Genomic DNA, 9,872 nt, shown 5'->3' with positions numbered 1-9,872 from the left:
ATGGCTTGTAATGTTCTTCAAAATAGAGATTATCCATAGTAAAAAGTTTGTGCTTATTCAACCCTTTGATGTTGTCTTTTTCTTTCAAATCTTGCTTTAGATTTGATATTTAAATCAATTCATTGGATTAGTCTTGATCAAGCTAATTCTAGAGTGAGTTGTCTTAGGATATAAGAGTGATCATCATATATTCTAAGTTTGATCTAAGTTAGCTTTCTTTGTGAGTGTTTGTAAGTATCCTAGAAGGACATCTAGCTTTGCATCCAATAAGCATTGCGGGTGCTTATCACGAAATCTCCATTCAATAAACTTTCTTCTCTCCCCATATAGGATTTATGCTTAAGTTCTAGTTTTAATGTCAAGTCTACACATCAGAAGTCTTTGTTTTTGTTCCTAGGCATTGTAATAGAGTAGCCAATACGTTGGTCCATTACGCTATTTCTGTCGAAAACTCGTGTATTTGGACTTTAGACCTTCTCCTTTGGCCCTCCTAGGTTGTGGATCTTGAGAAGGTTATGGTGGGTAGTTGATGGTTGTAATGAAATATTATTTCTTCTAAAAAAAAAATTGTTATATCTTTTTCTTAGAGAGAGAGATTTTCAATTTTCTTTCTAAACTTGTGACGCATATCAATTTTCACACTAAAATTTTAATTTCATCAAACTCTAACTTAGCTAAATATTGAAATTCCACCCTCTATTTCATGTATGGAATAATTTGGTCAAAATTCATAAAATTGATCAAATTTAGCTCATTCAATTTCAAATAAAGTTACAAGTTTGGGATCATGTTATAAATAAAATTCAGTCATGTATCTATCAAATCAACTACTTTTTAAAATGGTTGGTTACATTAATGTCTTAATTGCACACAAATTTAAATGTTGTGTATTTGTGGGATGTGTGACATTTTTAAAGTTCATGAACCTATTAGATACCTTTTAAAATTCAAGAACTAAACATATAATTTAATCTAAAATTAATGTTAATAAAATGACAGAAAATTTTCAATTTTTCTTTTTGAACTAGTCACGTCAATTTTTACTCTGATTTTTAATTTCCATCAAATTAAAAGCTAAACTTAGCTCAATATTTCAATTTATGCCCTCCACGTGATTCCTATTAACTTTCAAAAGAAAAAAAAAGGGTGAAAATCGCTGTCAACTCATTAATCTCCTCACAAATCAATGTAGAAATTCGGATAATATTATCAAAAACTCATAAATTTTACACACCAAAAAAAGAGAGGTATAGAATTGATAAAGAAAAAGATATATGCGTTTGCCGGGAGTCGAACCCGGGTCTATTGCTTGGAAGGCAATTATCCTAACCGTTGGACTACAAACGCTGACACAGCCAAGAAATCCTCCAGAAGTTTACCAAGACGATCCATGTATTTAATTTTACATTTGATTAACATATATTTTCTTAATTTTATAGAACAAAAAATATAAATATATATTTTCTGGATTTGTTCAATTTATGTTTAAATCAATCAACTTTCATATTTTATCTTTAAAAAAAATAATAAGTTGATCGATTAAAGCTCCATTTTAAATGGTTACCAGGTGTGCTATTAGACTAACCATGGTAAATGGAAGTAAAATACCATTTGATAAGTTTTAATTTTACATTAGAAAAAAATAGTTACAATATTTGATAAATTAATATTAAATTGGTGTAGTTTAGTTATATGAACCAAACTAAATTTATTATTTCAATTTTTTGTGGATAGTTAATTTGTAATTAATTTAAAATTGTATATAGTTTAAATTTCAACTAATTTTATTTAATCTAAATTATTTGACAAAATTTCTTTAAAAAATAATTCTTATAAAAAATGAATCAATTAAAATTTGAAAACATATGTGAAAAAATATATTAATATGAAAGGGTATTATTATAATTTATATATTTAAATTGTTAAGAAGTTAGTAAATTTTTAGGAAAGCTAAATCTAAAAGCTAGTATCTATTTGCTTTTAGACTTTAGTAAATAATGAAGGGATTGAATCCCACAGCGGAAGCATTCTCGTGTGAGATTGTCTTGCATCCCACGATTTTACATTAAACAAAATAATTGTACTAAATAGAATGAATAAACACGTAAACTAGCATATTATTGGGGAAAGAGTTAGAATGATTTCTACCTTTGTAGATTCCTCAAGTGCCACGAACAATCATCTCCAAGGTTCTAACGAACGGATCTTCAAACGGTCTTGATCACGAACAATTCTTTGAGCGATCTCGAACATTACCATGAGAGTTACCTCGTTATTCTCTGGGATTCTAATAGAGGGATAGATGGTATCCAACTATTGAAAAGGGAGAGGAGAAAAGTGTTTTGGAGAGTTTAGAGGATTTATGGCTTAGAGAAAAATTATGCACAATAATACTAAGGAATTGTATATTATCAGAGTTTTTGTGCAATCAAAGTGTGTGTTGCCAAAGGGCCATGTGGAGGTCTTTATATCAAACATCTTTTTCAATATATTTTTCATTTCTAGGATTAATTTAATAAAATTTATTTAATTAATTAGTTCATTGAATTAAATAACACTTAATTAATTAATTAACGAAATTAAATAACACTTATTTAATTTTTTATTTGTACAATAATTAAATAACTACTTATACATTAAACCCAATTTAATGTATACATTTAATTACCATACACATCCCATGTATTTGTGCAAAACCTCTCTATTAATTCACTTGAATTAATTTGAATCTTATTCAAATATTACTCTCCAATTTAATTATAGATCATATTCATAATTAATTTCATTAATATATATTTTCCTCAAATTAATTTACACAATTCAAAATATCCCTCTAAGTATCTTCTAATGAGCTAACGGGAGGACTTGATGGACCTGTAGATCAGAAGCTCCAACAATATGAGATTAATTGGTTAAACTATTTAACCAAGTTAATCAATATTCGTTAATTGTGGGTACACTCCACTAAATACCCATAGATGCATTCTTCTCACTACAGATATATTTCTGTGTCCATAGATATAGACCAATACCAATAAGTTAGTCTTTCACGAGTGTTCATAACTCCAACTGGGTCAAATTACCGTTTTACCCTTGGGTTACCTCGGCTCCTTAAGTACTAGTGCTCCTCTAATAAACAACCTGTTTATGGTCCAATCAATAAACAAAAACCCCTTTCGAGCCAATGAGAGGGTAGGACCCTTTGTTCAAGTCCCGGAGACACCACTTAAGGGAACACTATCTACTTACTCTTAAGGAGGGAAGAAGTGAATTCTATCTTGTATTATTATGTTCCCAACTCCCCACTTGGTCTTGTCCCCAAAATGGTAGACATATTGGGTCGATGATCTGGCCGCTCTCACCCATACAAATCAAAGGACAATCCCTCATGAACAATAGTTCATAATATACTCGGGATTAAGACTAAGTCACCTAGGTCATCCTATTGAAATAGAAACCTAACTAGTCAACAGTGTTACATCTAGTGGTTACTATTTCGTGATCCAGTTTTATGCAAACTCATTGCATATGATACCCCCACTCGCGTGACACCTACATGAACGCATTGGATCATTATGTTTATATCAAATACAAAGTGGACCGTATTCATGGTGTTACCAGGATAAGATACCCACCATTATCCCTATATTATAAACCCTTTATGTTGTATCTCGAACGTCAATCCCTCTATGTCTCTACATATAGTTCAAGACTCATAAGGTAGCCTTAGATGTTAGTTTATTGAATTTAGGGTTATTTAGACAAAATAGACAACAATACAAACAATAATACTTATTGATTTAACATCTATAGTTCTTTATTGATGACGGTCAATTAATAATATTTACTATCTATGAGTTTTAGGGCATAAAATTCAACAGATAAGTCATTCACTAATACCATACAAGTCATAGAAATAGAACTTACATAGTAAATAAGGAAGTTGTCTGGTAAATAAAAGTCACCCAGCAAATAAAAATAAGTTACCTAGCATTCAAAGAGTCGAATCCACATGATAAACAAGAGTGAGCATAAAAAACTATCCTATATACAGATATAGAGTTCCATCATAAATTTTGCATTTAAATAAATAGGAAAGAATTGCAAATGTATAAAACATATGAAAGGTGGTAACAAAAAAATTCAGGCTCGGTTTGATAATGTTATGGTTTCATGAATTTTTTTATTCTTTTTATTTTTTTTTTATTTTTATTTTTTTTTATAACTGTTTCCATTTCTAAAATTTAAGAAATGTTTCTTAAAAATATGTCAAATTTAAGAAATTAAAAAAAATTATTTTCTATTTCTTCCGTTATTTGTAATATATTTTTTGTTTCTTTATTGTATCATTAAAAATCAGATAAGTTAATTTGACTTTATAATTTTAATTAGTGTATCACCACGACATTTTCGTGCGTATATTTTTTTTATTATCATTATAAAATCACTTAATTCTAAAATGATTTAGTCAAAATGTCACTTATTATTTTTAATATTAGTTAAATATAATTATTTAGACCATCTTAATTTGTACATCAAATAGTTTTATGTATATTAATTTGACTATTTAATCTATGGCCTGAATTTAGCTTTGAAAAAACAAACTACTTTTTTATTTTTGAAAAATTGGTTAAGGTTAAAAAAAAAATCATGAAATCTAAATTATACAAATGTAATTAACAAATAAACATCATATTTAAAGATTACCTCATGCACAAATTTATTTATGAGTTCATCTCATTTATATATTTCATCCTTAATCTCATGAGCAACAACATTTGAAGGATTATTAATTGTTTTAGTTTGCCAATAAATATAAACTTATTTCACAACAATAATAATATTATTATTCAATATTTTATTTTTATTCCCTTACTTTTATTTTATAATATATGGGGGAAGGGATCGAATCTCATATTGTTGATACAAATTTATGTTGACATTATTGTTCTCTTACTTAAATTTCTATATTTATCATTTTTATAATTATTTATTAAATATCAATAATAAATTTATTAGCTATTGTTAATTTTTTTTAAAAAAAAAAGAAATTTATTATCACCATTACAATTAATGGAGGGGAGGTCATAAATGTTTCTTTAAGTAAATTAAAAATGAAAGTAAAATATATATTTTTTCATAAAAGCCAAATTATCTTTATGTGAGAGTTATACTTTAATGATAGAATATTCATTAATCACGTCCATATAAAAATGAGATATAATTAAACATACAAATAAATAATGTCATATCAACAATTATATAATGTCTTCTAAAAAAAAATACAAAGTTGTTATTTTTCTAAAAAATGAATGACTTGTTAGAATAGTAGAATTACAAAACTTTTATAGTCCCAAACAATTTGTAACTTTTTAATCTTCTACTATTTTGCGGCTAACGCCTTGAGCTCAAATTTTTTTCATGGTTAGTTATTTCACCTACAAGTTAATGTTTTACCAAGAATGAAACTTACAAACGAAAAAATTTTAAATACTAAATTTGTAATCACTTTCATACCATTAAGAAACAATGTGTCGAATTTTTAACTTTACAAAAGTAACAAATTAGTTCTACCATGACTAATAAAGCTTTATAATTTAAATAAATTTTTAAATATTCACATATATTATTTAAGTGTAACAAAAATTGTAATTTGTAATATGTTGAGACAATTATTAAATTATTATTTAAGAATAAGAAAGGAAGCATGTGATTAAATGCAAATGTTGTATTTGTAAATCATGATGAGCTCCAATTGTAAGATGATCTTATAATAAATAATATGTTTTCATGAAAAATAAAGAAGATGAAATGGTCTCATTTGTTTTGGTCAGATGTTTTTTTTCATATATAATTAGTTTATTAATTTGATTTTATATTATAATTAAATTTGTTAATTACAATGATAATTAAAAAAAAAATTATTTCACCTTATAGAGAATGAAATGAAAAACTTGTTATATTTCAATTGTTTATAAGAAAATTGTCAAAAATGGAAATATATCCAAAATATTTACATCCTATAGCAAAAGAATGGACCAACAAAATCAGCTTCCAATTTTTTAAAAATTCCAAAACTACCCCATGCATATTTGAATTTTGTGCGCATATGATCGTTGATTCCTTCAGACTCGTCTTCTTCATCGCATTCCTCAGCTTTTATAGATCATTTTTCAGTGTTCAGCGTAAGTCCTCAGCTCTCATCAGTCATTCTTCAGCATTCAGTGTGAATTCCTCAACTTTCATCAATCATTCTTTAGTGTTCAATGTTCATCGATCAAGGTACGCTTTTCTTCCTTGCAATTCTTCTTCTTCATCTTCTTCTTCTCCTCTTTCTTTGTCTACCCAACCATTCGTCTATCTTCTTCTTCGTCTATCTTCTCCTTCGTCTCTCTTCGTCTCCTTCTTCTTTTTCTTCACAAAATTTTATGCCACAATATTCCTTATTCTATTTTTGTTATTTTTCTTTTCCTTCTTCTACAGAGCATATGTTGCCTCTTCTTTATCAATGTCTATCTCTTTCTTTTTGTCCTTACTAAGTATGTTAATTGGTAGGTTAATTAAGATTAAGTTTATGATAGTATCAGTATTGTAGGAAAGAAGTTTGAGAATGAATGAAGAAGGAAGAAAATGTTCTAAGGATAAGATGAAAGCCCTTCGGTAGCAAGGTATGTAGCACTTAGAAGGAATTTTTGGCTAAAAAGAGAAGTCATGTGTTAGGGGCCATGATGTGTTGAAGGTCTTGTAGAGCTATACGACAACCTAAACATCTTGAGGTTAAAATGATCGCATGTTGGGCGTGAGGCAAGGAGTGGGTGGCTAAGTATTGGTTGAAGGTAGTGCCATACGTTAGGCATGAGTTATGCGTTGGCCAAGCCTCATATTGACGTTAGATGGGTGTAGACGTGTGCGACATGGCAAAGTTTCCTAAGGCGCAGTGGCAGCAACTTGGTGTGTGATGGTGTGCGATGGCTAGGGAAGGATGTGCATGCAAGAGAGGCCATACGATGATCTTTAGACTAGGCGTTAGGCACAAGAATGATGATTTTCTTGATGCTCGTTTTGGTCCCTCTCCCTCTTTCATTTGGCGTAATATCTTGTGGGGGTGTTCTCTTCTCCAACAAGGCCTACATAGCGAATTGGTAATGGGGAGGATACTTTGGTTCACCGACACCCTTGGATTCCTAGAGAAAGAAGCTTTAAACCCATTTCTCTTTGCTCAATGCACAATGCTTACCTGAGAGTGGTGGATCTTATGCCGAAAGATGGCGGATGGGATGTTTAAAGCTGAGGTATTTGTATTGGGATGTGATGTCAAAGGTATCCTTGCTATTCCTATTTACAGAACTCTAATATCGAATTTTTAGGTTTAGCACTACACAAAGAACGACATCTTTACTACATCTGGTGCATAAAAATTATGGGTCCAATCTCAAGCCGCTCCCTCGTTTTCGAATGGTAGTTCTAATGGTGTTTGGTGGAAAAAAAAAGTTTGGGGATCTACTCTTCCATCAAAAAGGGAAAAAAAAAACCCCGTGGAAAGTTTTTAATAAAATCCTCCGCACAAATGTAAAATTGAGGTAAAAATTACACCACAATTGGTGTGTGTTGTACCAAAGATATTGAGTCTGAATCTCATGTGTTGTTCATGTATAAAAGAGCTAAGAAAATTTGGGATTTTTGCTTGGTGTAAAGGAAATCGTTGAGCTGAATGACCCTATTCACGATTTGTTGTTATGTATTGCTGAAAAATTGAGCTGGGAAGAATTTTTAAAGTTTGGTGTGATTTGTTGGGTAATCTGGGAGGATAGAAACAAGATAAATTTCGCCTTTAGCTCCTTTGGAGATAAAGTGGAAGGAGCTTCGATTATGTTCGTAGGCAACTGAGGACTTCAAACTGAACAAGGACGAGACATGTCATCCTAACTACTGAACATTGGACTAGGTGTTATGATTCAAGATGCTGCTAGGGAGGTGCTTGCCGCTCAGGCCTCTTTCAGTCATGGGTGTCTTTGTGCGGAAGCAAACGAAGTTCTGGACTTACTCGAGGGATTGAAACTTGTTGCTTCTTTGAGTGCTTAGGGCCTCAAAACCAAATATGATACTGAAAGCGTGGTATGAAATCTCCATTCAATGAACTTTCTTCTCTCCCCATATAGGATTTATGCTTAAGTTCTTGCTTTAATGTCAAGTCTACACATCAAAAGTCTTTGTTTTATTCCTAGGCATCGTAATAGAGTAGCCGATACATTGGTCCATTACGCTATTTCTATCGAAAACTCGTGTATTTGGACTTTAGACCTTCTCCTTTGGCTTTCCCAAGTTGTGGGTTTTGAGAAGGTTATGGTGGGTAGCTGATGGTTTTGCAATGAAATATTATTTTTTCTAAAAATAAAATAAAAGACAAAATGGTTATATCTTTTTCTTAAAATGAAAAAAAAAAAAAAGTTCATTTTTTTTCTAAACTTGTGACGCATATCAATTTTCGCACTAAAATGTCAATATCATCAAACTCTAACTTAAGCTAAATATAGAAATTGCACCCTCTATTTATTTATTAAATAATTTAAAACTCACAAAATTGAATGAGCTAAAATTGATGAGATTTAGCTCATTCAATTTCAAATAAAGTTGCAAGTTTCGGTCATGTATTTGTCAAATCAACTACTTTTTAGAATTGTTGGATACATTATAGTCTTGTTGCACACAAAATTAAATGTTGTGTATTTGTAGGATGTATGACATTTTTAAAGATCATGAACCTATTAGATACCTTTTAAATTTCAAGAATTAAACATACAATTTAATCCAAAATTAATGTTAATAAATGATAGTAAATTTTCAAAAAAAAATTTAACTAGTCACGTTATGTCAATTTTCATCAAATTGAACTAGAAACTTAGATCAATATTTCAATTTATTCCATCTACTCATTTCCTATTAATTTTTTTTTTTTAAAAAAAGTGAAAATTGTAGTCAACTCTATCAAAAACTCAAATTTTACTCACACCAAAAAAGAAAGGAAAAAAAATGAGAGAGGTATATAATTGATTAAGAAAAAGATATGTGCGTTTGCCGGGAGTCGAACCCGGGTCTATTGCTTGGAAGGCAATTATCCTAACCGTTGGACTACAAACGCTGATATGCTGTCTGGATCTATCACAAATATTCATACTTTAAGGAATGTATTTAATTTTACGTTTGATCAACATATATTTTCTTCATTTTCTGGATTTGTTCAATTTATGTTTAAATCAATCAACTTTCATATTTTATCTAAATAAAAAGAATTTTTGATCAATTAAAGCTACATTTGAAATTGTTAGCAGGTGTGCTATTAGAGTAATCACGGTAAATATAAGTAAAATAGTATTGGATAAGTTTTAGTTTTAAATTAGAAAAAGTTAGTTATAGTATTTGATAAATTAATACTAAATCGGCGTAGATTATTTATATGAATCAAAATAAATTTATTATTTCAATTTTTTTTTATAGATAGTTAATTTGTAATTAATTTATAATTTAAATTTCAACTAATTTTATTTAATCTAAATTATTTGACAATTTTTTTTAAAAAAATAATTCTTATAAAAAATGAATCAATTAAAATTTGAAAACATATGTGACAAAATATATTAATATGAAATGGTATTATTATAATTCATATATTTAAACGGTTAAGAAATTAACAAATGTTTAGGGAAGCTAAATCTAAAAGCTAGTATCTATTTACTTTTAGACTTTCGTAAATAATAAAGGGATCGAATCCCGTAGTAGAAGCATTCTCATGTGAGACTGCTTTGCATCCCACGATTCAATTTTACATTAAACAAAATAATTGTACTAAATAAAATGAATAAACACGTAAACTA

General features: G+C 29.2%; 2 non-coding genes across 2 annotated transcripts; both read right to left on the bottom strand.

Moving 5' to 3' along the window:
- Positions 1-1,275: 1,275 nt before the first annotated feature.
- Positions 1,276-1,347, bottom strand: TRNAG-UCC. The gene has a single exon. It is a non-coding gene; the product is annotated as a tRNA-Gly (tRNA).
- Positions 1,348-9,067: 7,720 nt separating this feature from the next.
- TRNAG-UCC lies at positions 9,068-9,139 on the bottom strand. The gene has a single exon. It is a non-coding gene; the product is annotated as a tRNA-Gly (tRNA).
- Positions 9,140-9,872: the final 733 nt, after the last annotated feature.

Source organism: Benincasa hispida, chromosome 8 (genome assembly GCF_009727055.1).
Source record: "Benincasa hispida cultivar B227 chromosome 8, ASM972705v1, whole genome shotgun sequence".
In the NCBI taxonomy this organism is placed as follows: Eukaryota; Viridiplantae; Streptophyta; class Magnoliopsida; order Cucurbitales; family Cucurbitaceae; genus Benincasa; species Benincasa hispida.
The sequence above is the reverse complement of the archived record's forward strand: the minus strand, read 5'-3'. Positions and strand labels throughout refer to the sequence as shown.